Consider the following 24667-nt stretch of genomic DNA (forward strand, 5'->3'; position numbering starts at 1 on the left):
ATTTTTCTAGACCAAGCATTCTAGGAGTCTAAGGCAGAAACTGAAGGCCTCTAATGAGGCAGTGTTGAAAGTCGTGGAAGGTCATTTCTAACTGCATCCTGTTGATTAAGAATGCATGAGACTCCCCATGGTTTCAGTAGCAATGTGGATAATGGTTAGACTTGAGTGATTTTGCAAAACTGCTCTGAAAAAATTCTGCCAGGTAAACGGCCACAACAGTAAGAGTCTGAGGTGGGTCACCTTATTGGGGCACCAAGGGAGGAAGAAGAACTAGAACAGATGCTCCCACGCCAGAGATTTGTGTAGTAGGAGAGGCCTCCACGTCATTCACAGAACCAAGGACACCCAACTAAAAATTAGACTGTGTTCTCGCACTGTTAGGTAGAGAGAGATGACCCTTGGCCCCATCTCTGCCTCCACATTCCTCACGGGTAAGCTAGCCCCTACCTGGGAGAGGTACAAACCATACCTTACTCCTCCTCTCCAAGTTCAAGAACCTCTGTCAAAACCTGCTGCATGATTTACATGTAATTATTTTCACTTAAAAAATATTTTCATTTTCTTTTTAAAGGTACATAATATATATGCTTACAGTACCTATTTTAATTAATTTATTATATATTTAATACTATACATGGTATCCATAAAGTTCATGGGCAATTCATTTTTTTTAATTTTTTATTTTTTTTAGAGACAGTCTCAAGCTGTTGCTCTGGGTAGAATGCTATAGCATCACAGCTCAAAGCAACCTCTAACTCAGGCTCAAGCGATCCTCTTGCCTCAGTTTTTCTATTTTTGCTAGAGACGGGGTCTTGCTTTTGCTTAGGCTGATCTCGAACTCGTGAGCTCAAGCTATCCACCTGTCCTGGTTTCCCAGAGTGTTAGTATTACAGGCCTGAGACACCGTATCTGGCCATGCAATTTAAAATTTTATGTTATATGGATATAATTTGTATTATAACTTACATGTATGTATTTAGATGCCCTACTATATCTGACTTTTCCAGTTTACTTAACTGAATATAGTCCTATCAGCAGGTTTAACATATTCTGTACTTGTGAGTCAGGACTTGGGAAATGATATAACCTCTAGAATTGCCACTGATTTTTTTGGCCATGTTTTATTGTGTGGATGGTTGGAGGAGGAGGCACATATCAGAGAAAGAGCCATTTAGTGGAAAAAAATCAGGTAATTTTGGGAGCCGACACAGGCTATACGAGGGAAGAAGAGAAAAAATGTCACATTGATAATTAATTTCTGGCTCCTGGAGATGTCACATTGATAACTAATTTCTGGCTCCTGGTTCTAAGTCTTTATGAAAACCAGGCTTATTTTCTTCCCTTGGCCTTCATCGATCACAAAGCTATAAAGGAGTCCATCTTTTTCCTCAGCTACACAGTAATTGTAATTAGAAACATCTTAAACAAGACTGCAAGATGTCTGTTAGAAATCCCTTATAGACATATCTCTAAAGATATATCTCATTTGAAGCCATCTTACTGCACTAAAGCAACTTCTCAGAGAGAAATATGAGGTAGCCAAACTAATGCTATGCCTAAGATCATATAATGGCTATAGAAATAGAAAAATGTCATTTCTCATTCTCAGAATTTGTTATACCTATCAGAAACGGTTCTCTCTCTCTTTTTTTTTCTTCCTGAGTGATGTTCCATCTAATGATCTAAAATAAAGGACCAAAATCTATTGGAAAGAAATTCTTACATTTAATATAATTGTACTAGCCAATCAAAGAGCTAGAAAAATGGAATATATTGTTAATATAAGAAAATCAATCTCTCAACTATTTAAGCTATTTTTTCTTGTTTCTTCCTATTTGTTCCTATTTACCATTACCTGTTGACTTTTAAGGGCCAGTGCTGGTATTTATTTTTGATGAGGTTACTTTATTTCAGGCCCAGAGACTGGAACAAACCATTATTCACTAATAAGTATCATTTATTTTCATTTGGCCTTTTGGTTTCTTGCTAGGTGGATGATTTTTAAATTGAAATAATAAATACACTTGAGGACTGGCATATTGCAAAACATTTTTTTTTCCTCCTTGGTGTTCTTGAGATGGATACATTTATAAGATCATGCAGCTTCTGGATTGGATTTTCCCGACTGCTGCTCATAAGTGACCTTGGGCAATTATCTTTCAGCTCGTATGTCAGTTGAACCCCAGAAGCAGCTAGAAATTTCTGAGGCTTGGAGCTCTTTAGAGATCCTTACATAAGGGCTATAAACTTTAAGCAACAAAATCTGAGTGCCTCTATTAGTGCCCCTAGCGACAACAAGGATGTTGGTATTGTTGACCATTGGGCTTTTTACAAGCATATTCCTGTTTGAATGGATTTGAGTTACCTTTTAGAACAGAAATTCAATTCCATTGAATGATTTTTACATTATTAAATATAGGCAAATTAATGTCAAGTAGATAAAATATGAAAATAAGATTTGGCAAAGAGCCAGTATTTTAAAATAAGTGAATAAAAAGTCAGTACATTTGAATAGCAGGCATTTGATGGACAAACAACTAATCAAACTTTTGGCACCTCAAACAGTATTTTGGTATCACGAATGTATTTTAACTTCAGTTTGCCATTTGAAAAACGGGCCTGGCTCAGTGCCTGTAGCTCAGCAACTACGGCACCAGCCATATACACCAGAGCTGGCAGGTTTGAATCCAGGCCATGCCTGCCAAATAACAATGACAACTACGACCAAAAAATAGCCGGGTATTGTGGCAGGCACTTATAGTCCCAGCTACTTGAGAGGCTGAGGCAAAAGAATCGCTTAAGCCCAAGTTGCTGTGAGCTGTGATGGCATAGCACTCTACTGAGGGTGACTTAGTAAGGCTGTCTGCCTCAAAAAAAAAAAAAAAAGAAAAAGAAAGAAAAAAGAAAAACAGACCTAAAAATGGAAAGATTACAATTTTTTTTTAAACCTTCTGAGGAAGGTTTTACATAATTATGGAATATTAAATTTCTGCCCTTTCCTCACAGATTTCTATTCTAGATAATCTAATTAATTGAAATTAATAGAAAAATATATTCATATTGAGTTATCCATCTATCTGTCTATTCATCCCATTCTTAGTTATAACTTAGTTATATTGAATGTGTAAGTACTAAGCAGGCAATATAGAATAGAAAATAGTTACCCTACATTTATTAAAATAATGGAAAATTGTAGTTCTATTACTGGTATTATACTAGAATGAAAGATGTATGACATCTTTTAAATGAGTTCAGGGGAAAGGACATTCCTCTTCAAATCATTGTCTTTCTTTCTCCTTCTGCCCCATTGATTTTAATTTCAGCTACAATTTGCAACTTCAGAATTCCTGATTTACAATTCTTCCTAGACAGAGAAGGAGTCCTTGGAAAATCTAGGAATTGTGACACAGTTGCCCAAATGAGCAAGAACTGGGGTTAGCTAATCCATAAAGTGATTGATCTGCTATCATTCAGATACAAAGTTCTTGATGTTAATAGAAAGACTGAAGAAGCATAGGAGAGGAGGCTACAACCCTAAGATATATGTTTCATTATTTGCATGCCATTTGAATATATTTCAGAAAAACATCAATTCAGTTCATTCCAAATGTGTGGCGTCTAAAGATTGATCTGAGAAATGTGCCTTTGAAAATAATGTGACTGCCCTTTGATACATTAACATATACTTAGTTGTGACTTTTAAACTCATGATTTTGGGTAGCTTAATAAAGGAGCATATTTCATCTTCATATTTAATAAACTGATACTTTATATAAAGCTTCATGGTAAATGTGTATTAAGTTTTGTGACTTTTAAAAAATTATGCATTTAATTATTTTATTAGCAACTTAATAGCTTAACGCAAACCCAAGATGTTCAATTTTATTTGAACTTGAAGCTCTCAGAAAGCTTTATGATATATGAAAATATGGCTTTCTTCATCTTCTGCCTCTAATTACTATTTCTCTGCTTAGACTACCATTAATATAGATTATAAGAAGCTGTGGATAAACAAAATTATGAAAGCTGATACAAATTTTTTTAGAAAGATCTGAAGCAAGGATAGAATTTTTTTCTATGATTTAGAAGGCAAATAAAAATGTAATAACTATAGAGAATATTCAGCCTTAGGTGCAGAGTCAGTTTTATGATTTGGTTGGCAGGAAACAAGAAGTATGAGTTGATAGTACACATCCCAAAGTATGATGCGTGGAACACCACTTCTCTGATATACTGTGATAAAAAAAGATTCTGTGGTCATATAAATTTAGGATATAGCGACAATATATCTCTTTTCTGGAGTTTATAAGTCTTTAATCATATGAAATATTCTGAAATGTTCACCAAAAAAATCAAAGACTATCCATAAGAAATTTCTTTCCCAAAACTTTATCAAATAGAACTTAAAGAAAAGTATATCTATTGGCATCCCATTGAACAATTTCTAAGAATCATAGTACTGGAATGCATTAGAAAGGACAGCTGTTTAATTTACTTGTTAATTTTGAATTTAGAGAGAGAGAAAGTAAAACATCTACCTAGAGAATATTAAGGTTTTTATAGTAATTTCTTCAAAGGATATTGAGATCACTTAGAAATGAGATTATTAGGTTCATGTTCATAATAATAATTAAAATAGCTAATATTAATGTAGGTACTATTCACCGTTCATGGACAATCTGAACTCATTAGATCTCATCTTCATTTTACAGATATGAAGCAAAACAGAGAAATTAAATACCTTGACCAAAGTCATTCACCATATGGGCAGAGGCAGGATCTGAACTAAGGCTGGCTTTAGTCCACAGCCTGTGAATTTTTTTTAGACCACAGTCTTTTCACCTACTGAGTTAGGTGCCTTATGGATATAGGTAGAGAAGTGGGGGTGATTAGATAGATAACTGATTAGATAGATAACTGAAGTAAGAGTTCAGTTGTGAATAAGCATTGAGAAAACAAATTGGAAATTTAAATAAGTGCAGGGTAGTTAAAGGATGAATTAACTTAAGACTATGTAAAGTAATATTGTGGAGAAAAAATAAGTGGGTTGAAGGGGAGTCTATCATTAAAGTAATTGGTTGTGTGATTTTCCCCACAGAATTACAAACTTAACAGAGCACTTTGGGTATCAAAGCAGCATCATTATTCCAGTGGAAGAAGGAGAAACATCTGGAAAACCTCCTGTGCCACCTTCTCCAGGTAGAAGATGGGAAGTGGGGAGAGAATTAGAGGGTATGTTGACATTTTTCTGACATTTGTGGGCAGACCAATTGTGTGTGTATGTGTACAAGTGTATGTGTGTGTATGTATACATATATTGGAAAAGTTTAGAACTATTTCATAACAGGTACTATATTTGGTTTACTGCCCTTATCATTAGAAACTCAAATATTATATTACAAACCTCAAGTAAAGTCTGCATGTCTTAGCCTGGTAGAATTTGATGACTGTACCTTCCTTTGACAATTGCACGTGGTTGGTGTTTCAGTGAAAATGCAAGGACTTTCAATTGTCTGATGTGTCAAGTCACTGGACTGGGGAGATTAGTAGAAGGGTGTCTAGTCCCAGGTTTCATTTTCTCTCATCTTATTACTGTTTGTTGGATTTTAATTATTTCCTTAAGTAGTTCTCAGATTATGTTCTCGAATTTTGAGATTTTGTTTTTTCTTAATGATTCTCCATCCTGGGCATTGTTGAAAAGGATGGGGTGAGAGCCTGTGCATATATGTTTTGCTGTGGTATGCTGATTTTTAAAGAAGGAGCTATGACCAGAACAAAAGCCTCAGATGCCTCTAGAACTGAGATGTTCATTAAGAAACCAGAAACATTGTGCCCGGCCTAATCTGAGACATACTGTCAATGTATAATAATATATACTGAACTTCAAAATGAAAACCACAAAAAAGGAATAAAATGTCTCATTAATAAGTTTTCTATTAATTAAAATATGTTGCCCAAGGCAGTGGCTTGCACCTGCAATCCCAGCTCCTTAGGAGGCTGAGGTGGAAGGATTACTTGAGCCCAGGATGGAAGGCAGACGTGAGCTATGATCCTGCCACTGCATTCCAGCCTGTTCAATAGAGCAAGACCCAATCTCCAAAAAATAATAATAAATAAAATAAAATATATTATTAAAATTAATTTCACCTATTTATTTTGATTTTAGAATATCTAGTTACTGAAAGTTGTTAAGATATATATGTAGCTTATATTATCTTTCTATTGGAGAATGCTGCTTAGAAATTATTATATTTCCTTAATGAATGAAATTAAATAATCATTTGCATTAACATTAAGGCTATTTAGGAGTCAGACTAAAATCTAATGCATGATTAAAGAGGAAATTCTTAGGTACGATGAGAAAGAATCCAAGCTGTATCTACCCATGGTATCTTGGGTAATAATCCATGTGGACACTCCTGAAGCTGCTCTGGCTCTGTCTCTTCTCCCTGTGGGTAAAGTGTGGTTCTGTTCGTTTCTTAACTGGATTGTGTTTTCTTTGGTGACTTCCATACGACGATATCGTGGGCAAAAGTCTTCAGACATCACCTCCTGTTAATAGGTTACAGATACCACTTGCTCAACACTGGTTCTCTAATAGAATCATTTTTGTAAAACACTTATGACCTTCATTAAACTATCATCAGCCTGGTTCTCTCATTCTCAAAAGACATCAAGTTAATTTAGCCTGGGTAGCTACATCCTGCTGTCCCTACCTCATGCTTCCTGTCCTCATATTTCTTTATTAAGAAGTGTGGCCAAACCTCAAAATGTATCTTCTGAGGTTTCCATGCAAATGCCCTGCTATGCTTCTGAAATTGAGTCCACAAAGTGTAAATTACAAGAATCTGTATACTGTACTTAATGAAGGTCTAGTGTCTGAAATCCCTGAAATATTTTTTGTTAGCGTAAACATAAAGCTTTTCTAGTTGAATCACATATTTATAAACAAAGAGGCCATGTCTACTTCTTTTTTAAAAAATCACCAAAGAAGTATTATAAATAGTCAGATTATAATAATATTGTATTTCACTTCAAATGTACATGTTAGATCTTGATTCCAAAATAAAGAAGTGAATTTTCTTTTTCTTACCCCAGCCCTCCTATACTCATGGCACTGTTGGACACAGCATGGGCTTGACCTTGTTTACTGAGAAGCAGAACCAAAGAACACTTTAAATGCCATAGAACTTCAACAATACCTTTAAATATAGTAACATTTTAATGCAGGCACATTATTTAAATTGTTGATTATCAAATTCTGTGTTGAAAGGGAATAATTAAAATAATTTGTGTCATTATTAATTTCTTCCTCTAGAAGAGGAATACAGAAAAATAGGCCATGTACTACAACAAAAAGCCCCAAATTACTTCCATTGATGTTGTTCTTAAGTCATATGACAGCTTTATACAATGCAGTTTAGTTTAGCTTGATGGTGCCAGAACAGGTTTTTCTGAAAGACTCACTGGTGGCCCAAGTGACCTATTTTGTTTCCTTTATATGTCTAAGGCTTTTCGTATGAAATACTATACCTTAGAATGTGAAAGTGATTGACACAAATGGACATGACTTAACACACTTCTCCTCCCTGTTCTTAGCCTTGTCACTTTAGAGTCCAAACCAGTTTCTTTAGACTTGAAAAGTGAGAGGATCTGCTGGAGAGCGAGATTATCACACTCGCTGGCCCTCTTCTTCCCATGGACTTCTATTTGGCATCCAAATAAGGCTTTCTGAACCATCAGTGCGCTTATTATTTATTCTTCAGCAAGTATTTCCTCTGTCAGCGGATAATAAATTATACTAGGGGCCTATGCTGAATCTTTTACACGTAGTATTTTATAAAAATCCTCACAACAACCTTAAAGGGTACATGACTTGTCTAAGGACATGGCAAAGGTGAGTTGCTGTTTTAGTCAGCACTCTTGGTTGCAAGCAACACACCAACTTAAATGGATAGAAGGAAAAAATACAAAGGGATTGATTTATTGACTCTTATAATCAAAAACTCAGGGGTAGCTGCTAGCATTAGAAATGGCTGGATTCCAAGAGCTCACATGAATGGTCATTAAAACATGGTTCCTCTATGCTATCTGTCTTTGCTTCCCCATGTGTTGGCCCCATTCTCCAGCAGTTTTCTTTTTGTGGTCCTGTGATGGCTCTGGCACCAAGCTTAGACACTTTACTCATCAGCCTCAGTGAAAGGAATAACCTCTGTTCTTAGCAGTTTCCATGAAAGTCTTGAGGATGGCTCTGACTAGGCTGATTAACTTCACATAGCCACTGGTGGTGTTCTCAAGATAGAATATTAGAGCATTAGGCCTGGGTCAGTTGCTTCCCTGTAGCTGGGGTCAGATAAGCCCCTCCTTCCAAAGACAGGGCTTAGAATAATGCCGGGCTGTTGTTCAGAGCAAAATGGGAAGCTGCTACCCAAAGAATGGAGAGGTGACGCAGGGTGGCAGTAACTATAGATGTGTAATATTGGAGGCCAAGCAGGATTGAAACCCAGGTTGATTGTTATGATTATTGTTATGATGGTGATATCCAAGTTCATGATGCCAATACTATGTGCTATGTGCTCTCCAAGCTATAATGTTCCCTTCTCTAAAACTGTTTGCCCAAATACTTTGGCTAACATTGCTTTGTCTTCACTAAAAAGTAGCAGGTACATAATCTGAATCATTCCTTTCAGCAAATTAGTATGCATTTGTGCACTTGAGGTCTATTTTTGCATTCACAGTAAGTTGATGAGGATCTCAGAAGCAAGAACCATTGTCCTCCTCTTTGGGGCAACACACAGCAGATAGAGCCCAATGTGAGGCACAACGTAATGACCACACCTGCACACAATGGCCTATATTCAGCTTCTAAATTTGGTAGGTATCTTGACTTCAAAAGAATGAGAATAGCCTCTTTTTTAATAACTCAATGAATAAGTATCTTTAATCTTCCTAGGAAAGATTTTTACTCTGTGAAAAATTGCTCAGATGTTTAATATCACAGAGACATGCTCCCCAAATCTAGGTGTTATTCTCAGGAAAATGACGATGGGTTTTCATTCTTATGAGCAAGTCCTGCACCTGCTACATACTCGCTTTTTAAATAATTGGCACTTTTTTAAACAAAGGATACATTAAGCTTTTGAGACATAGGGCAAGCATGATTACTCTGTTTATAGTGGAAAGAATAAGGATTTATTAATAAATATGGAAAGGTTTAAAGTCCAATCTTTTCAACTACATAAATTTGGTCAATCTCAATGTGACCAAGTCTTAGTTTCTAATATTTGAAAGGATGTGGTAGGATTTATAAAATAATACATGTAATGTAATTGTCATGTAAGTCCATATAAATACCAAGTATAAATATACTTTCTTCCTAGATGTAATTTATTTTTGACACTTATACCTATTCCTAATATTTTTGTTTTGTCTTCACAATTTGTCCATGCCTACAATATTTCCTTAAGTCACGTAACTAAATTCAATGTTTTTCTTAGATTTATATTGAGCATTCATATCTACAAAACCATGAATTTTATGTGTTTTGTATTAAATATTTTTATCATGATACATAAAATAAACATACAACCTTATACAAAGTTGTACATGTATCATTCTAATTTCCTCACATATTGTCAGTGTTATGTATACCACATTTATTGACAGTTTTGTTCTATTTGCTTAGAGCTTTAAGTCCAACTAAAACTATTTCTTTTTTTTTCTTTCTTTTTTTTTTTTTTGTAGAGACAGAGTCTCACTTTACCACCTTTGGTAGAGTGCCATGACATCACAGGACTCACAGCAACCTCTAGCTCTTGGGCTTACACAATTCTCTTGCCTCAGCCTCCCAAGCAGCTAGGACTACTGGTGCCCGCCACAGTGCCTGGCTATTTTTTGGTTGCAGTTTGGCTGGGGCTGGGTTTGAACCTGCCACCCTCAGTATATGGGGCCAGCACCCTACTCACTGAGCCACAGGTGCCACCCAAAACTATCTGTTTCTAAATGTAAAAACTAGAAGTATATATTAAGGGAGAGAAAGAGAAAGAAAGGCATGCAATTAAGGAAGCCATGCTAACTGTATCCATTTATTATTCAGGCAAACTTATATTCATCTGATTGATCTATTCAGAAATAATTTTTTCTATAGATTGAGTTGACACTTTTGGTCCTAAGAGCACAAAATATTTGTCCACAAAACAAAGTATATACATAATGCATACATGCACACCTACAGACATATGGGGGTGGGGAGAGAGAGAGAAAGAGAAAGCTCTACTGAGGCCACAAAGAAATGCAAATAGTGAAGAAATAATAGTATACTCTCCTCTGTAACACTGTATTATTCATACATGAAAAAGTTTAATATTTGTGTCTATATGATAGGTTTTAACAATGGCCTGAAAGAACACTCTCCACTAGTGATAAAGTACAGATTTATCTTCTTAAGTAGTTAGCACTATAGTATCCCATCTCACCTTAAGAAAATGCCAAGTAAATCTAGCAATAGAACTTTGAAATAGTAACCTCTCAGAATGATAGCTCTTTCTGTAAAGGGTCTGCTAATCATTTTCATTTCTCAATAGAAATCAATAACTAACTATTGTTTAATTGGTAAATGCAATGTGACCTAATCAGCTTGATGAGACCTTCATCCAGAAGGTTCATCCCTTGGGTTAACAGTAATAAGCCTCAGGAATAAGGAATTAATTGCAGAAAGATAATGAGCATGGTTTCAATCAAACTGAGAGGGAAAGATGATGGAATAGAGATCTTAAGTCTCAAGGTTCTGATTTACCTACTTTATTATTAATTTGCACAAGCTTTAATTAATCCTGACACCAACTTAGGTACTGTACAAAAGACACAGACTAAATTATTAGCAGGGTCAGAAAGAGACAAAGTTAAAACTGAAACCTGGTCTCAGGGTTAGAGTCTGAGTAGGGCAGGATCCACATGGTGTGCATAAAGACTGAAGTTGCTTTTCTTTTTTTTTTTTCTTTTTTTTTTTATTGTTGGGGATTCATTGAGGGTACAATAAGCCAGTTACACTGATTGCAATTGCTAGGTAAAGTCCCTCTTGCAATCATGTCCTGCCCCCATAAAGTGTGACACACACTAAGGCCCCACCCCACTCCCTCCCTCTCTCTTTCTGCTTCCCCCCCCATAACCTTAATTGTCATTAATTGTCCTCATATCAAGATTGAGTACATAGGATTCATGCTTCTCCATTCTTGTGACGCTTTACTAAGAATAATGTCTTCCACTTCCATCCAGGTTAATACGAAGGATGTAAAGTCTCCATTTTTTTTAATGGCTGAATAGTATTCCATGGTATACATATACCACAGCTTGTTAATCCATTCCTGGGTTGGTGGGCATTTAGGCTGTTTCCACATTTTGGCGATTGTAAATTGAGCTGCAATAAACAGTCTAGTACAAGTGTCCTTATGATAAAAGGATTTTTTTCCTTCTGGGTAGATGCCCAGTAATGGGATTGCAGGATCGAATGGGAGGTCTAGGTTGAGTGCTTTGAGGTTTCTCCACACTTCCTTCCAGAAAGGTTGTACTAGTTTGCAGTCCCACCAGCAGTGTAAAAGTGTTCCCTTCTCTCCACATCCACGCCAGCATCTGCAGTTTTGAGATTTTGTGATGTGGGCCATTCTCTCTGGGGTTAGATGATATCTCAGGGATGTTTTGATTTGCATTTCTCTAATATATAGAGATGATGAACATTTTTTCATGTGTTTGTTAGCCATTCGTCTGTCGTCTTTAGAGAAAGTTCTATTCATGTCTCTTGCCCATTGATATAAGGGATTGTTGGCTTTTTTCATGTGGATTAATTTGAGTTCTCTATAGATCCTGGTTATCAAGCTTTTGTCTGATTGAAAATATGCAAATATCCTTTCCCATTGTGTGGGTTGTCTCTTTGCTTTGGTTATCGTCACCTTAGCTGTACAGAAGCTTTTCAGTTTAATGAAGTCCCATTTGTTTATTTTTGTTGTTGTTGCAATTGCCATGGCAGTCTTCTTCATGAAGTCTTCCCCCAGGCCAATATCTTCCAGTGTTTTTCCTATGCTTTCTTTGAGGATTTTTATTGTTTCGTGCCTTAAATTTAAGTCCTTTATCCATCTTGAATCAATTTTTGTGAGTGGGGAAAGGTGTGGGTCCAGTTTCAGTCTTTTACACGCAGACATCCAATTCTCCCAACACCATTTATTGAATAGGGAGTCTTTCCCCCAAGGTAAGTTCTTGTTTGGTTTATCGAAGATTAGGTGGTTGTAAGATGTTAGTTTCATTTCTTGGTGTTCAATTCGATTCCAAGTGTCTATGTCTCTGTTTTTGTGCCAGTACCAAGCTGTCTTGAGCACTATGGCTTTGTAGTACAGACTAAAATCTGGTATGCTGATGCCCCCAGCTTTATTTTTGTTACTAAGAACTGCCTTAGCTATACGGGGTTTTTTCCGGTTCCATACAAAACGCAGAATCATTTTTTCCAAATCTTGAAAATACGATGTAGGTACTTTGATAGGAATGGCATTGAATAGGTAGATTGCTTTGGGAAGTATAGACATTTTAACAATGTTGATTCTTCCCATCCATGAGCATGGTATGTTCTTCCATTTGTTAAAATCCTCTGCTATTTCCTTTCTGAGGAGTTCATAGTTTTCTTTATAGAGGTCCTTCACCTCCTTCGTTAGGTATATTCCTAGGTATTTCATTTTCTTTGAAACTATGGTGAAGGGAGTTGTGTCCTTAATTAGCTTCTCCTCTTGACTGTTATTGGTGTATACAAAGGCTACTGACTTGTGGACATTGATTTTATATCCTGAAACATTACTGTATTTTTTGATGACTTCTAGGAGTCTTGTGGTTGAGTCTTTGGGGTTCTCTAAGTATAAGATCATGTCGTCAGCAAAGAGGGAGAGTTTGACCTCCTCTGCTCCCATTTGGATTCCCTTTATTTCCTTGTCTTGCCTAATTGTATTGGCTAGAACTTCCAGCACTATGTTGAATAGTAAAGGTGACAGAGGACAACCTTGTCTGGTTCCAGTTCTAAGAGGAAAAGCTTTGAGTTTTACTCCATTCAGTAAAATATTGGCTGTGGGTTTGTCATAGATAGCTTCAATCAGTTTTAGAAATGTGCCACCTATGCCTATACTCTTCAGTGTTCTAATTAGAAAAGGATGCTGGATTTTATCAAATGCTTTTTCTGCATCTATTGAGAGGATCATGTGATCTTTATTTTTGCCTCTGTTAATATGGTGGATAACGTTTATGGACTTGCGTATGTTGAACCAGCCTTGCATCCCTGGGATGAAGCCTGCTTGATCATGATGAATGACTTTTTTGATGATAAGCTGTAATCTATTGGCTAGGATTTTGTTGAGAATTTTTCCATCTATATTCATGAGTGAGATTGGTCTGAAATTCTCCTTTTTGTTTGGGTCTTTTCCTGGTTTTGGTATCAGGGTGATGTTTGCTTCATAGAATGTGTTGGGGAAGATTCCTTCTTCCTCAATTTTTTGGAATAATTTCTGCAGTACAGGAATAAGCTCTTCCTTGAAGGTTTGATAGAATTCTGGAGTGAAGCCATCTGGACCAGGGCATTTTTTAGTTGGAAGCTTTTTTATTGTTTCTTTGATCTCAGTGCTTGAAATTGGTCTGTTCAGGAGCTCTATTTCTTCCTGGCCAAGTCTAGGGAGAGGGTGTGATTCCAAATATTGATCCATTTCCTTCACATTGTCAAATTTCTGGGCATAGAGTTTCTGGTAGTATTCAGAGATGATCTCTTGTATCTCTGTGGGATCAGTTGTTATTTCCCCTTTATCATTTCTGATTGAGGTTACTAGAGATTTTACTTTTCTATTTCTAGTTAGTCTGGCCAATGGTTTATCTATTTTATTTATTTTTTCAAAAAACCAACTCCTTGTTTCATTAATTTTCTGAATGATTCTTTTGTTTTCAATTTCATTGATCTCTGATTTGATTTTGGAGATTTCTTTTCTTCTACTGAGTTTAGGCTTAGATTGTTCTTCTTTTTCCAATTCCATAAGGTCTCTTGTGAGATTGTTGATGTGCTCTCTGTCTGTTTTTCGAATGTAGGCATCTAAAGCGATGAATTTTCCTCTCAAAACTGCTTTTGCAGTATCCCACAGGTTTTGGTAGCTTGTGTCTTCATTGTTGTTATGCTTAAGGAAGTTAGTGATTTCCTGTTTGATTTCTTCCTTCACCCATCTGTTATTCAACAGAAGATTGTTTAATTTCCATGCCTTTGGATGGGGTCGAGCATTTTTGTTAGAGTTGAGTTCCACCTTTAGTGCCTTATGGTCTGAAAAGATACAAGGTAAAATTTCAATTCTTTTGATTCTGTTGATATTTGTTTTGTGTCCCAGGATATGATCAATTTTGGAGAATGTTCCATGGGGTGATGAGAAGAATGTATATTCTTTATCTTTGGGGTGGAGTGTTCTATATGTGTCTATCAAGCATAATTGTTCTAGGGTCTCATTTAAATCTCTTATATCTTTCTTTAATTTCTGATTAGAGGATCTGTCCAGCTCTGTAAGAGGTGTGTTAAAGTCCCCTGTTATGATGGTATTATCAGATATCATATTGCTCAGACTGAGTAAGGTCTGTTTCAAGAATCTGGGAGCATTTAAATTTGGTGCATAGATATTTAGAATTGAAATGTCTTCTTGTTGTAGTTTTCCCTTGACCAATATAAAGTGACCATTTTGTCTTTTTTGACTTTAGTTGCTTTAAATCCACATGTATCTGAAAATAAGATTGCAACTCCTCTTTTCTTCTGAATTCCATTTGCCTGAAAAATTGTCTTCCAACCCTTGACTCGGAGCTTTAATTTGTCTTTTGAAGCCAGGTGTGTTTCTTGCAGACAGCAAATGGATGGCTTGTGTTTTTTAATCCAGTCAGCCAATCTATGTCTCTTCAGTGGGGAATTCAAGCCATTAACATTTATGGAGATAATTGATAAGTGTGGTAGTATTCTATTCGTCTTATTTGGTGAGAGTCCATTGCTTAGTTTTATCTTTTGCATCAGTGTGGAGGTTAGGTTCTGTCCTTTGATTTCTGAGTTCTTACTTTGCTGCTGATCCATTGTGGTGGTCACTGTGCAGAACAGGTTGAAGTATTCCCTGTAGAGCTGGTCTTGTTGTGGTGAATTTCCTCAATGTTTGTATATCCGTAAATGATTTGATTTCTCCATCAATTTTGAAGCTTAGCTTAGCAGGGTACAGAATTCTGGGCTGAAAATTGTTCTGTTTAAGTAGATTAAAGGTAGATGACCATTGTCTTCTTGCTTGGAAAGTTTCATTAGAGAAGTCTGAGGTCACTCTGATGGATTTGCCCCTGTAGGTCAACTGGCGCTTACTCCTGGCAGCTTGCAGAATCTTTTCTTTTGTCTTGACTTTGGACAGGTTCATCACAATGTGTCTTGGAGAAGCTCGGTTAGAGTTGAGGCGACCTGGGGTCCGATAGCCCTCTGAAAGCAGTGTGTCAGAATCTTTGGTGATGTTTGGGAAATTTTCTTTTATAATATTCTCTAGTATGGCTTCCATTCCTCTGGGGCATTCTTCTTCCCCTTCTGGAATTCCTATAACTCATATGTTGGAACGTTTCATAAAGTCCCATAATTCTGACAGTGAACGTTCTGCTTTCTCTCTCTTCTTTTCTGCCTCTTTTACTATCTGAGTTATCTCAAAAACTTTGTCTTCTACCTCTGAAATTCTTTCTTCTGCATGGTCTAACCTGTTGCTGATACTTTCCATTGCATCTTTAAGTTCCCTGATTGACTGTTTCATTTCCTTCAGCTCTGCTATATCCTTTTTATATTCTTCATATCGTTCATCTCTGATTTGATTCTGTTTTTGGATTTCCTTTTGGTTATTTTCCACTTTATTAGCAGTTTCCTTCATTGTTTCCATCATTTCTTTCATTGTTTTCAACATGTGTATTCTAAATTCCCTTTCTGTCATTCCTAACATTTCTGTATAGGTGGAATCCTCTGCAGTAGCTACCTCATGGTCCCTTGGCGGGGTTGTTCTGGACTGGTTCTTCATGTTGCCTGGAGTTTTCTGCTGATTCTTCCTCATGAGTGATTTCTTTTATCTGTTTCCTTGCCCTAATTTTCCTTTCACTTCCTCTTGATCTTTAAGTTCTTGTGCCTGTGGAAGTTGTGGGCGGGTTTAGACGGGTTGAACACACACGACCACTTGCCGGTTTTCCACTGTTTTAGTCCTCCTCTTGGGGTCCAGAAGTCTCTTGCTGACTCCCTGTATCCTCATAGGAGTGATGATAGGCAGTTCCCACCAGCCAGAGATGCCTGGAGTCCTATCTCCCCAGACTCACGGTGCCCAGATGCAAGGAAGCTGTTACTCGGCTGCCATCTTGCTCCGCCCTGAAGTTGCTTTTCAACTTCCTCCATTTCGTAGGCACGCTCCTCCTTTTCCCCTTGGCCTGAGTGGAGGTTCACACCTTCTCTTCAGAAAACAGAGTTGGATACTGTTTTCCCAAAATACCTTTAACTTGCTCATGTTATAAAAAAAAAAGCAAAAATAAATAAGCAGGTAAATTACAACAGAATAAAATAGTCCTCTAATGTTACTATTTTCTTTTCAGGCAAGTGGGTGAGTGTGCACAGTTCATATTGCTTGGATCTAGATCTTTTCTTCAGTCTTGGGTTTCCTTGGATCCAGAAATGGGCACTATTATTTAAAACCTTTGCAATCTTGGGCAAAATATTAACCTTTCTAGACTTTAGTTTCCTGATATGAAAATAGCAATACCAGTGCTTATCTCTAGGGCTATTTTGATAAAGAAGAAAAGTAATGGATGAAAGTGCTAGCACAGGGCACTGCACGTGTGACAAAGTCAATAAATAAATATGGATTATAGTATTGTTAAAATATTATGGTTGTCATTTCTTGCCTGCATTTCAATGTTAGATGATAGATAGTAAAACAATATGCCTAATGCAAGTTCTGGGCAGCCAAGGACATTTGGCTATGATACAAGAACAAATATCTTCAAGATCAATAGTAGAATAATAATGTTCGACTAACATGATGATTTGCTAGTTATCAGATATTAACTAAGTTAACAGATATTTTAAGAAATAAAATAGTTTCTCTTCTCTTTCCTCCTAGAGTACATATTTTAGAAAGACAGAGCTACATAGTAGAGCCTCCATAGTTGACCACCTCTCTACACTGACCACCTCCTTAAATTGACTTAATTTTCATAGATTGGACATGTACCACGTGTACGTATCTGTACATTAGGCCTAGTTCCTTATGTTGACCACCTCCATATGGGTTGACCAGTTTGTTACAGTCCCTTGGGTGGTCAACTTACAGAGGGCATACTGTATGAACAATCTCATGCAGTGTCATGTGTCCAGGCAACAAAGCAAGATAGAGGGAGTCAGAGAGAGCTAAAGATCAGGTATTTGCCATGTAGACAAGGTGAGGAAGGATATTCTAAGCATAGCAGTGTCACTACAAAGTGGACTGTGAATGGCTAAAGCCATGTGTGAGTGTGTGTGTTAGCAGTGTACCTGTGTGTAAGCAAGAGTTGAGCTAGGCTCAGTATATACTTATGTTTTAGCTAGTACTTTACAAAAGGGATTTGTGATATTTAGAGGTCAGGCCAAACTCAGGCTGAGAAGGGTCTCAAGCTTCCCAGGTGATATTAATCTAGCCTTTGCTTAGGAAGTTAACTCTGATAGAAATAAAGACAATGTCTTGGCAAGAGGAGACATTAGGGGCAGTTGAGGTATATTAGGTATGAACTAGAGTCCAGACTGGAGAGGAGGCAGAAAGAGATTTTGATTTGGCAAATAGGGAATCACTGATGAGGTTTTCTAGGGAAATGTCAGAGAGGTTATGGTTGTAGCATCCACAGGATAAAGAAAGTAAAACTGAGTAGTCAGTGCAAATACTTTCTTCATTTAATAAGTTTGATAATTAAAAAAGGCAGAGAGGTGGAGATAGTAGGCTTAAGCATGAAGCTGAGTAGGAGAAAGATTTTCTTTATTACTGGAAAGATTTATAATACTTATAAACAGAAGGAAAAGGTGAGAGAGTGTCAGGATGCACAAGAGAGAAATTAGCTGAATGATGAAGAACTTTCCCTGAGTAGAATGAGACCAATAAATAATACCGATGTCAGGGGTGGTCTTGAAGAGACTCCGATCAGACTTTTCTTTAATAAATATAGAAAGAATCAATTAGTGTGAGAAGAATAATATTACTGTATTACTGCCTGCCCTATTTGTTTCTTGGGTTTTTTTTTTTTGGATGAAATTGATAAAACAAAATTATGGACTTTTAACACAGATGGCACTTAGCCTACAATGTTATACTGATGTGGATAACAAAGTTACATATATTTTAGGAATGAGGGCAAGTAGCAGTTGGAGCGGATCACTGCTTTTGTTTTTGTGTTCATCTTGCTCAGTCAGCCAGAAACAGCAAGTCACATGTCAAGTCCAATTTCAACTCTGTAAGGGCCAGGAGGTAGCAGCTCTACCTGTTCTACCTCTCCAGGGTTCTGAATTCCTTTTATATTCTATTAAGCGTATAGATTTATCTCCTTTATTATAAGGACATCACAAATCCCTTTCATAAGGTAGTAGATAAAACATGAATAAATACTGAGAATATTTCAGAACCAGTCTCAATAGGGGTAGTATGTGGCCATATTGCTGATAACCGATTACAAAAATAATAAAAAAAAGAAGAGATATCATAGGTCCTGGTATTGAATCTGGGCATCTCGAAGATAGAGACAAGTCTCCAGACTCCAGCAGGTATTAGCCATAAGACTATGGCAGCTGAGAGGGAAGTGAGTTCTGTGGCACTCCCAGCTTTCAAGGCTATTGTTTGCTTTAGCGATTCAATTAAATTAAGTTCAGAGTCTTCTAAGACCATTTAACCTCAGCCCTAATTTGTTCCTCTCTCTGGTGAAATTACTCATAAATCCTGAAGATACAACCCCTCTTGATAACATCATGAATTGACTAAATCCAAAAGCCAACAGCACTGGCATGGAGTTTAGCACAGTCCTTTCTAAGAGAGCAAGTGTGGGTATTATAAATCTCTAGACGTGAAAAGACATAAGAAAATTATTTTTCAGAGTCTCTGATTAAACACAGTAACTTAGTTAAGGTCTACCACTGAGATTTGTCTTTTAGAAGAAGAGTTTAAAACTCCAAAGAGAGCTTGTTGGAGACCTTAAGAAAAATAAATAAATCATATCTGAGAGAACCTTACATTTCAGCAGAGAAAATAGACTATAAGTGTTCATAGAGACACGAGAAGCCATAAATGCAATTTTGTTTGTTCTAAAAAAAAGTAATGGGAGGGGTTTTATTTTGCAAGAGGCTCAAGAGGGCTGAAGAGAAAATTGGACCATTAAGTTGGCAGGAGTCTAAGCCAGCCACAGTCCTTCGGACATAAGTCTGAACTATTTACAATTGAGGAGTCTTATCACCTTCTGAATAAAGTTATGTCATGAACTTCTTTTTCTTTCAAACACACCTTCACTGACTTACCAATATCACTAAACAAGAACGGACACCCTTTCTTTACTTTTCCTTCCCCCCTTTTTTTCCTTCTCCTTTTTTAGTAGCATGTAAATAGTTCTTTGTAGGTTCCTTTGATCAGGTATTTAGATTCTCTTTACCCACCTGAACCTCCTCTATCCCAATAATAATGAAATGGAAGAAACTCTTTGCTAAATTCTGTAGGAACTGAAGTTCTCATTGGGCCATAATTGGTAACCAACATTGAAGGCTTAGCAACTAAATCCTCGATAAAAATATATAAAGAAAAACAGAAAGGTTAGAGTCTGTTTTTTTGACTAAACTTATATCAGATCTTATAATATTTTTATAAAGGGATGATGCCACATTTCATAAATCTCAACTGGCTGTTGTTCAGGAGAAATGATCACTTGCCCCGTTGAAGGATCTCCCGCTTCCCCTTCAAAGGGAGATGGGAGGGAGAATCATTCTGGTTCATTCTGAATTGTGCATTATACATTAAACTAAAATATATGTTTCACCCATTTAGCAGTCTGAATAATAAAAGCTGTATACAGCTGCAACAACTCTGCTGTATGCATTTTAATGACTGATTTGTGACTATACAAGAATTATAGCTGCTATTCAAATATTTTCCTATTTTAAGAAGTCACAAATCCCTCCCTTTAAAAATGCACAAACACTTTATAATCTTTTAATAATTTGTATTAAAGAGTTTTAAAGCTTAGGATATGTGGAAATTATTTGTTTTAGGACCAGTAAATATAATGGCCTTGTCAATGTAGTATTCAAATAACTGTCAAAATATTTGGAGTGTCTGCAATGAAGGGAACCTACTTTGATTTCTGCATTCAAATGAATTCTAAACAGGAAAAGTGCTATACAGTTCAAAAGAAAGCATTAGACTATAAAGCACCTTTCCATGTCTCCTAGGAATTAGGATCTACTTCTCAAATAGACTTTTAAATGGTTGCTGAGTTTTCGGCCTTCTCTCCTACAGTCATACTTAAATCAGTTTGAGCTAGTTAAATAGAGTCACAATTAGAATTGTAATTTCTTCTTTTTCTGTTTTTAACCAATTGTGAAGAAAACTAATAAAATGGGGAAATGAACACCTGCAACCCCGAATATGATAACTAGATCTTAGAAAGATGGAACAATGCTCTATTAACCCCCGGGGTTTATTTTTCTGAACACAATGCCTGTTTTGATATTGGAGTTCCGTATCATTTGTGTGATGATTTATCAGCCACAAACCAGAAGATTTCTGTAATGGATTCTCAAAACCAAATTTAAATTCAACTTACGAGAAAAAAATGGCATATCATGATAAAGGTAATATTATGACAAAGGTAAAGTAAAGCCATAGCCTTAGTTTCTCATCAAAACTTACAAAGATATCTTAATAGATAAGCAAACCAAAAGTTTAGAATGCTTATCACCTGTGTAAGGCAATTCTCAGTAATTTGCCATTAATTCAGTTGTCCACTTTGAATTGGAAATGTGTCAGGAAAACATGAAGTTCTGTGGGTCTTGAGCCGAGCAGAGGCCTGAAGTAATCCCCTTTATGTTTGTTCATTTCAGCCTCAAATAACCCTCAGTCTCTTCACACTGCCTCCAGGATCTCATTTTACAAAGCAAGGCTTCAAAGAAAACAATCTGAAGATGTTTTAGAAGCCAGAAAGTAAAGTTTTACTTCTGAATACATCTGCAATTTAACACTAGTGATTCAGCCCTCTTCCTAAGCAGTTTTTTTTTTTTTTTTTGCATCTGTTAACTAACCTAAATGTCTGTTATGAAGATTAATTTAGGGAAACCCATTTGGAATTATTGTTTAAGAACAGGGATCAGCAAATTTATTCTATAAAGGGCTAGATAGTAAATAATTTGGACTTTGAAGACCCCTTGGGGACCCTCTTCTCATAATTACTCAAGCCGGCTATAGACAATTCGTACACATATAGAGGTGGCAGGTAGATTTTTACCATTGTCTGTAGTTTGCTTACCCCTTTCAAGAGCAGTGATTCCCAATTGTTGTATGTGCATGTGTAGAGGGAAGGGCACTTTGAAAAATTAATTGAGAACAAAAGTCAAGAGAATATCTTCTGAAAAATTTCATCTTTTTTCCTGTCAAGAGTTAATAGGTGGTCAGGTATGGCCAGGCTGACCAGCCTGAGCGAGATGCTGTCTGTATAAAAAATGGAAAAATTAGACAGGTGTGGTGAGGTATGTCTGTATTCCCAGCTATTGAGAGGCTGGGGCAAGAATATTACTTGAGGGCAGGAGTTTGAGGTTGTAGAGAGCTATGATGACACCACTGCACCACTCTAGCCAGGGACCCAAAGTGAGCCCATGCTTTAAAAAAAAAAAAGCTAATAGGAAATGCATTTCCTTTGATTTTTAAAAAATTATCCTAAATAGTATAAAAATTCAGAAACTGCTTTTAATATTACTACATCATAAATACATATATAAAAATGTTATCCAATATAAATATAATTGAGACACATGTATTTCTAACAGCCACATTAAGAAGTTAAAAAGGTAAAATTAATTATCATAATATATTTTATTTAACCCAATACATTAAAATATTTTATTTTATTGTATTAATATTAAAAATTATTAATTGGGTAGTTTACATTTTTTTAATAAAGTCTTTGATATCTGGCATGTATTTTATACTTGCAGAATATTTCCACCTAGACTAATCACATTTCCAGTACTCAGTAGTTACACATGGCTAGTGGCTGCCATATTGAATAGCACAGGAAAAGATCAAATAATATGTTATTTATGTTCCCGGGATTGTATTATGAGGACTAGTGAAGTAGAGCCTAGGACAGAGCAGTGTCATCCCTATTTTACCCTCTGTAACACTGAGCTCGGCAGTGGCATCAAAAACCCTCCATAACACATTTGGAGAATTTCCTGACAATCAAAAAAGCTGACATTGAGGATAAAACCTCTCTGCCAATCGATTCAGGGGCCATAGGATGGATTCTGCCACATAATTGAGACTGATTTCAAATGGTTATTTTCTGTTATTTGCCAACCGTAGGTCAAAAATCCCAATGCCAGGAAAGACCAGAGAAAGAAAAGAGAGAATCCAGATGTGTTGAAGGCAGCAGAAAATGATGAGACACTCAGTGGAAAATAGCAAGTGTATGCCCCTCTTTGGAGTATTCACATTCTAAAAAAAGAAAGACTGTGTCACCAGGTAAGACATATCTGCAAGGCTGCCCCTGGCCACACGAACTATCAGTTTGTAGCCGCATACACTAAGCCTAAAGCTGTGCCAGTGTTGCAAAGTCATTAACAGTGTTGGATTGGAATCTTCCTTGCTACTTGCTTCTCTAGCCACTCCAGTTCCATTGACGGACCTCACATTCTCCAAATATTCTGTCTTCTCTCAGTATAAGCAATATTCATTAATCCTCCTGATTATGGGTTTGTGTTACTGGTGTTTCTAATTAACAGACTGGAGAATTGAAGTTCATAGTTTCTAAGTACTCAAAGTAGTTCACTCAAACTCACCCAATTTCTGGCTGTACTGGGATTTAGGCACAAGTCAGATAATCTAAAATTTCGCACACTTAGACCCCACATTATCCTGCCTCTCTTTGAACTATTGATACAAAACAGTGAATAGCAGATTAAATAGCTGTTGATACAATTTTATCACTCTAAGACCAAATTACAATTATTTCAAAAATACTCAAATAACCCATAGAACTTCTTATAATTGCACTTCCTACCTACTGATTCAACGAAGAGACCAGAACTTAATTGAATATTCTTTTCACATTCACTAGTGCTATATTTTTAGTCTTTGCATAAAATATTTGCTCTGTGCCTCTGTTCAGCTTACACATTTCTTTTTTGAAGCCAGTCACTTTTTCTAATTAATCATATTTTTCAGCAATACACAGTCTAAGTCACCGAAATAAAAACTAAATGAAATAAGACGACAAAAATTGAATTAAAAAGTCCTGGGCAGGTGAAGTCCCTTTCACCTCAGGTGTCAAATTAGGAATTTTTTTTTAAGTCATCAGTCATAGCAATCCCTAGTAAACAATAATAATTGTGTGTGTGCCACTTCATTATACATTAAAAAAAAAAATTTGATGAACCCAGCCCCGACTCATTCTGTTTGACTGTTGGAATTTTTTAAAGGAGATCAAGGAGTTTTAAAAAAGAAAGATTCTGTGAGCATTCTGATTGATTGGAAGTTAAAAAGAAGAGCAGGCTTTTTCCTTTCCTTGGGCTTAAGTCCTGTGGGGACCTCTCCAGATCTTCAAATAAGTCCCTCCAAGGGACAAAACCTCCAGCACTTAACAACATGCAACCTCAGTGTCTGGGGACTCCCTGTCACCTCACATCGCAAAAAACAGTTGGTCAGATATGCAGATCATGAAGATTAGGTAATAAAAACCCACCACCATCAAGCCAGGGAAATCTATTACTCACCTCTTCTATTAATAGAGTTAGAGCTTCGATTTCACACTGCAGAAAGCTCAGATTTATTTGGCTTACTTGAATCTCAAAGCCTGAGTGGTCTCTGATTTGGGAAATGTAAATTCTGCTTCCCTTTAAACTAAATAATAGTTCTATTTATAACACTTGTCATAGCCTTTACACTGCTTTTTGCATATAAAATGCTGCAATATATCACCTGTTTCTAGTAGGCTATGTTTAGCACAGCAATTTATTAGAAAAATAGGAAAAAAGAGAATCATGCTTACCCTGTGGGAGGGGGGAAGGTGGGGAACTGTTGTGTCTTCCACCTCTTTATAAAGGAGAAGTGAAAATCCATCCTGTTCATTTGTAAATTCACCTGGAATCTTTCCTTTTGTTGAGCTGCTTGATACCAGAAACATACTGAGAATTTTGTTTTTAGACAGTCCCATTTCTCATGATGTCCCCTACCTTTTCTGTATCTATCATTAAAAAAAATAGGAATAGCAGGTTGAACAGCTAATAGCCAATTTCAGTTCCCATATTTATGACTGGAAGAGTTTCTGTTACTTAAATGCAAAGCTAACCTAACCAGCCATTGGGTGGCACTGTTGCTCCACCAAGTTCTTGGTTAAAGGGCATTTCTCT

Source organism: Nycticebus coucang, chromosome 17, assembly GCF_027406575.1.
Source record: "Nycticebus coucang isolate mNycCou1 chromosome 17, mNycCou1.pri, whole genome shotgun sequence".
NCBI lineage: Eukaryota > Metazoa > Chordata > Mammalia > Primates > Lorisidae > Nycticebus > Nycticebus coucang.